This window comes from Callospermophilus lateralis, chromosome 8 (genome assembly GCF_048772815.1).
Source record: "Callospermophilus lateralis isolate mCalLat2 chromosome 8, mCalLat2.hap1, whole genome shotgun sequence".
Lineage (NCBI taxonomy): Eukaryota > Metazoa > Chordata > Mammalia > Rodentia > Sciuridae > Callospermophilus > Callospermophilus lateralis.
The window spans coordinates 19,055,464-19,061,855 of NC_135312.1; positions in this window are offsets into that span (position 1 = coordinate 19,055,464).

Here is a 6,392-nt window from a genome sequence, read left to right on the forward strand (position 1 = left end):
GATTCAATCCCTAGTGTAAAAAAAAAAAAAAAAAAAAACCAAGTAAATAAAGGGTGCTGTAACTGAGATTGCCTTCCATGATTGCACTGGAGCTAACCGGTTTCTCTGATAGCTTTTGCAGTTGTGACAATTATCTATCTCTGTAGACTTCACATTTACAGCGTCTGCTTTTGACCCTCCATCTTATTTTTCCTTCTCATGGAGCACAGGGAGCTAGTACTTAGGATCACACTGTCAAGGTAATAAAAATAAGGTGAAAGTAAGGAATATATTAGAGCAGAAATGATCTCTTAGGAATTGTCTATTCTTGGGGCTAGTGTTATAGCTCAGTGGTAAATTATTTGCCTAGTATGTGAGGCCATGAGCTCAATTACCAGCACCGAAAAAAATTTAAAACTTCAGAAGCTTGTGTTTATTAGCTCTAGGAAATGAGTTGTTAATATGGTAGGTAATCAGTGTTTATCTTCTAATTTTTTTCTTCTTAGCAAACTAGAACTTCTAGAAACAAAACATTTCTATATCAAAATTGCCCAGACAAATGAATAAAAATGCAAATTCATGGATTCCACTTCAAGCTCATGCAGAACATGAGGGTCAGGCCCAGGGCTACATTTTTTTTTTAAGAATAAAATACAATTTATTAAAGGAATATTGGTTACATACACATGGGACATCTTAAGTAAATCAACACTATAGCAATCCTAAATTCTATTTGATTTCTGCTTGTATAAAAAGTTTGGTGATAGATGCCTGCATTATCAGTTTTGTTGGGTATGGCTATAGGTGGCATCCTATATAAAAACCCTACACCGCATCCTGTGGAATACATACATCTTAAGTTCATTCACACAGTCCATTTCTCTTAAGCTGCCATTGAAATTTAAGTGATTGCTCAACTTAAAACAGTGAAGAAAATGAGTTTCTCAGGAACCTAAATGATAATTTGTTCTTTTAGAACTAACTTTTCACTTAACAAGTGTTTTGGTATATTTTTCACCCACATTAAGCCCTTTGCTAAAGAAACCACCTACTTTAGATAGCCTAAAAATAAACTACTAGATTCTAGAGTATTTTTCAAGTGTTTTAAAAGATTTGTCATTTATGATAAAAACATATACGAACATCGTGGAAGCATAGACAGGTTCTGCATCACACATTCCTCTCAGCAGGGTAATTTTTTAAAAATAATTTTTATTGTTTATTTTTTAATTTATATTTTAATTATATTAGTGGTGGGGATTGAACTCAGGGCCTTATGCATGCTAGGCAGGTGCTTTACCACTGAGCTATCTCCCCAGCCCCCGTAGGATAATTTCTAGAGTGTGTATAATCCTGGTATTAGATGTTGATGGAAATAATTTGTCTTTAAATACCTACACATTTAAAAAGGAAAGAAGCTAAGCTGGATGCCAGTTTTCCGTAAGAATGAATTTGTGCAACATTGCTTTCTACTCTGCAAATACATAGCCTGGCCTTAGCTGACTGCACATTAAAGATAGCACTGTACAGCATTTAAAAAATGAAGAGAAGCCGGGAGTGGTGGCACACAACTGTAATCCCAGCAGCTCGGGAGGCTGGGGCAGGAGGATCGTGGGTTCAAAGCCAGCCTCAGCAAAAGTGAGGCACTGAGCAACTCAGTAAGACTCTGTCACTAAATAAAATAAAGAGAAAAAATAACCTGCTGATACTTAAACATGGTGACATTTTTATGAAAGTTGTACCCAGATGTAGGGCATGATGTAATGTGGGACATATTGCATCAGAAAAGAGGAAACCTAACTTGCTGGCTGCTACCCCCTTCCCAGTCCTGGGGCCACGTGTGGCTAAGAGAGCACCTAGCGATTAGCCAGAAGGCATTGCCATGGGTTGTGATGAAGAATCAGACCACCTCTAGGATAGGCTCAGAATCCTTCTGCCCTCACGGACAGCTCGGACAGCTCAGGTCTCCCATTACTGCCTGTAGGATGGGTGTACACGTGAACTCTCCCCACCCTGCTGACGTTTACCCTGATTGGCTCCTGTACATTATATTAGCTGTGTGTTTTCTCAATAAAGGAGATCCTGCTTTGACTGTTCTCCCTGGCGCGTCTGATTGTCCTCTGGCGAGGGAGGGCTGGGTGTGGGTGGCCAGTTGACCTTTACCTTTCTTGGCCCGTCCTGGTTGAGGCGTGCTCCCCCAATCTCTCCTGCAGGTCAAGGGGGAATGGGGTGGGGGCTAAAAACCCTGACACCCAGAAATCCACTCAATGTCCAGGGCTGCATTTTGAACCATTTTAAAATGGTTTAATCACCTGATCATTTTTGTGCCCACTAAGGTCTATAATTTTTTTTAATGTAAGCTGCTTTTTTAGAAATTAGATGTTTGTGATTACTTTGTTGTAAGATCATAAGTTGCTCTCCAGATTGCATTGAAAATTGGTGTATGTTTTTCTTTAGAAATGAGCCTAACTGGTGGTTAATCACACAGGCAAAATGCCCACATCTGTACAAATCTGATGTAGATGAGGGAGGGCGTGATTGTGCCCCAACTCTTTATGTATTGCGGCATGTAGAAATGAATCCTTTAGGGCCACATTCCAGCCCTAACAAGATTATGTTCAGCTGAGTAGTGGATGCTGAGTTGGTATTTAGGGGCCATTCTGGTAATAAGTCATTACAGTCCATGAATGTCACTTTTCCTCTGGTGTATGCGGGCTGAACTCCGCGCTCCAAGACAAGTGCGATGTGTAGTTTTCACCGTATGGATGATGAATCTGTCCTGTGACAGGACTAGGAATGAAACTGGTACTTACTCACTTGCTGTATTTTAAACATTAAAAGGAGGACACAAGTTTGTTCCTGTCTCCTGCCATTGAGTTGACACTGTTCTCACATTTTCCAATGAGACCCAAGACTTTTATTGTTCTTTTCTGCCTTCCTGATTCCTGTTACAGGGTAGATGTTATTGTTATTTTAAATTGTGTTTGTCCTGCAGTTTGGGTAGTAAAACTGGGTGTTTAGGAGCCCTGATCAGATGCACAGCCAGGTGCTGAGCCACACTCACGAAGGTCACACTTTGGTTGATTCTGCAGAATGGCTAACGTTGGAACCACGGCCCTGCCCTTTCTCCTCCACACTGCTGTCTGCCCAGTTGTTGCACAGAGAGGTCTAAAGGGTAAAGTATAGATAAGAAATGGTCTCTAGCCGGGCATGGAGGTGCACGCCTATCATCCCAGCAGCTCAGGAGGCTGAGGCAGGAGGATCGAGAGTTCAAAGCCAGCCTCAGCAACAGCGAGGCGCTAAGCAACTCAGTGAGACCCTGTCTCTAAATAAAATACAAAATAGGGCTGGGGGTGTGGCTCAGTGACCGAGTGCCCCTGAGTTCAATCCTGGGTACCACCCTCCACCAGCCAAAAATAAATAAATAAATAAATAAATAAATAAGAAATGGTCTCTTCTCATGGGATGTGAATTCAGATCCACGGTCAGTGTGGCTGGTGAAGGCGCTGACGCCATTGTTCTGTGGCCCTACGAGGTGTAGGCCCTGTTTTCTGCTGCGCTAGAGCAGAGGCTCTCAGATGGCTCAGGTGGCAGAGGAGACCCAGGTGACTGGTCCTCACGGGAGTTCCATCAGCCCGGAGCAGTCTGCTTATCAAATGCCGCCAGGAAGTGGAGAAAGGGTGACAGAATTGGCTTGGATCTCTGAAAAGCTGTGAGTGGATGGTGAGCCTGCAGACACGTCCCCAGGAGGTGGAGGGCAGGAGCCTTCTCGGAATGTCTGCGAGCTGGACGTGGGGGAGGGGTGGAGACCAATGCCGTGAGGGGGCGAGAAATGGAGTGGCCGGAGGTGGACGATACGGTGCATGTTTAAACCTCAGTGGAAGGAATTCACTGAAGTGGGGGAGAAATTGACCGTTCTAGAGAAAAGGGGGGGACACGTGAGACAAAGTCTTTTTTTCTTTAATTTTTAAAATTCATTCTAACAATATCTTTGTATCAAGGCAAAAAGGGCTTAAAATGTGACAGTGGGGGTGCTGGCTTTAGGGTGGAGCAGGTGGTGGCAGATGCTGGCATTTCTACACCTGGCAATAGGTGCGATTTTCTTGCGTAGCCACTGTTGGGATCTCAGTGGGGATTCTGAGAGGAAAGCCGTGCAGTTGCCGCCTACGCACGGGCGTGGATTCTCTGAGGAAGTGTCAGCCTCGAGCCATCCAAGGTTCGTGGTACAAGTTAGAGTGAGCCCAGTGAGTGGTGTCTTCTCCAGCTGCTCAAAAGGAGTAGGTAGGGTGGTGGTAGTGATAGGGCCTGTGGGCTAGAAAGTAGGAGAATCGTGCAGATTCAGAATAAGAGAGATGGAGAAATTATGGCCAGAGAGCAGGACACTGGCAGAGAAGATTGCAGAGGTGATATTTGGTGATGACCGTAAACCACAGCAGGAGGTGGCTGGCAGGGGGTGCAGGGCAAACACTGGAGCTGAGCAGGCTGCTGCAGTTTGGATCGGAGGTTCCCCAAGGCCCGTTGTTAAAGGCCTGGGGTGCTACTGGGCGGTGGTGGAGCCTTTAGGAAGTGGGGCCTCCTGGAAAGAAGTGAGGTCCTCCAGGAGAACCCCTTGAGGGTGATATGGGGATCCCCTTTCCTGTTTCTCGGTTTGCTGTGTGAGGTGAACAAGACTCCTCCACCCCTTGCTCCCGCCATGATGTACTGCACTGCCACAGGCCCAGAGCGACAGTCAAGCAATCATGGACTGAAACATTTGAAACCATGAGCCAAAAAAAACCTTTCCTCCTTTTAATTTAATCATCTCAGGTATTTTGTCATAGTAACAGAAAGCGGACTGGCACATAGGTCCAGAACTGAGTAAACAGGGTTTCGGATGGCTTGTGCATGTGGCTGTTAAAGTCACCGAAAAAAGAAAACAGTAGCCATGGTGGAGAGGATAATGGTGAGAAGTGGCCAGGAGAAGTTCGTGTGCCTCCAAGGTCCCAGGGCTTTGAGAGGTCAAGGGGAGGGCCAGTCACTTACTCAAGGTCACTTAGTACATAGTGAGGCTGGGATTGAAGCCCAGGGGGGCTAAGGCAGAGTTATAATTCTCAGCACCACACCAGCTGCCGAGGAGCAGGTCACAGACACCATGCTTATAAAGGATACAAAAGCAAAATCAAAAGGCCAGCCAACCTCCAAGCACTGCAATGCCCTCTAATCCCTACCAGCCACAGTTCAGTGCTTCCGACACCTGGAAGATAAGATGAGGGACTGGACAGAGTGGGAGGCAAGCTCTGGCCTGATTTTAAACCTGGAAGCCACACTTGTCTCCGGGCGCCCTGGGAGGTTGGCATACACGGCTGCTGTTCTTATCTTTAGTGCACTGATCACAGAACCAATGTCATGTGACCCAGGGAGGAGGCAGCCAGAGCTGACTGCTCAGGAGAGTGGCCTGAGCCGCCGCTGCCCAAGGGCCAGGTCAGGACAACGCGGGGCGTGTGGACATGCCTGTGTGAAGGCACATCAGAGCCTCCCAGCTCTGGGTCAGGATGGTCCAAGTTGCCAGCCATATCCCAGGTTGTCTGAAGCCCTCAAAAGGAAGTGCCTAGTCCAGCAGCTCTGGCCATGTGGAACGAGGCAGGACAGGCCTGTGCTTTGTCCTTGTTTCCAAGAGGTGGCACTGGGCTTCAGCTCACCACTCGGCAGACCCACAGGGGCCTAGACCCAGCAGGACCTGGGAATCTCTGGATCTGCCCAACCACACCCCACAATGCTGTGTTGCGTGGGGCCAGCCCAGCCCCCAGGCTTCTGGTGGCCAAAGGGCCTGCCCCTGCCCCTGCTCACCACCTCAGGCTTTCTCCTTGTCTCCATTTGGCTTTTCAAGGTTCTAGGCTGAAGTCGGTCATGGGAGCAAAGCGTTAGTAGCATCCTCACATGCTCTGCGCATGCCTGCAGTGAAGGAGTTGCTGACCTCACAGGAGTTCAGAGAGGTTGTTGTGACTTGTCCCAGATCACACAGCTAGCAGGGGACAGCGCCGGGATTCAAACAGCTTGTCCGACTCCAGATGGCGCTGGTTGCTGATGGTGATGGAGCCCCTGCTGAGTACGTCCACCATCACTTTAGTAAACCTCGCCCTAGTCCTGCAGGCAAGTGCTGCTCTTAGCTTCACTTCACAGATGAGGAGACTGAGACGCGGTGGGCACTGACCAACAATAACTCCATGGCCCTGGGCGGGATGGGATGTGCAGCGGCCTCAGCGCAGGGCCTGGGCATGAAACTAGCACCCCACACCCGCTCTCTGTCCACTGGGCGCTGGTTCCTCCCCTCACTGCTCCCCCCCACGGCTGCCTTGCCCTGGGCCTCCTCCGGCCTGGGCTCCTGCAGAGGCAGGACCACCATTGTCTGTGGCACAGGCCAGTGACAGTGACGG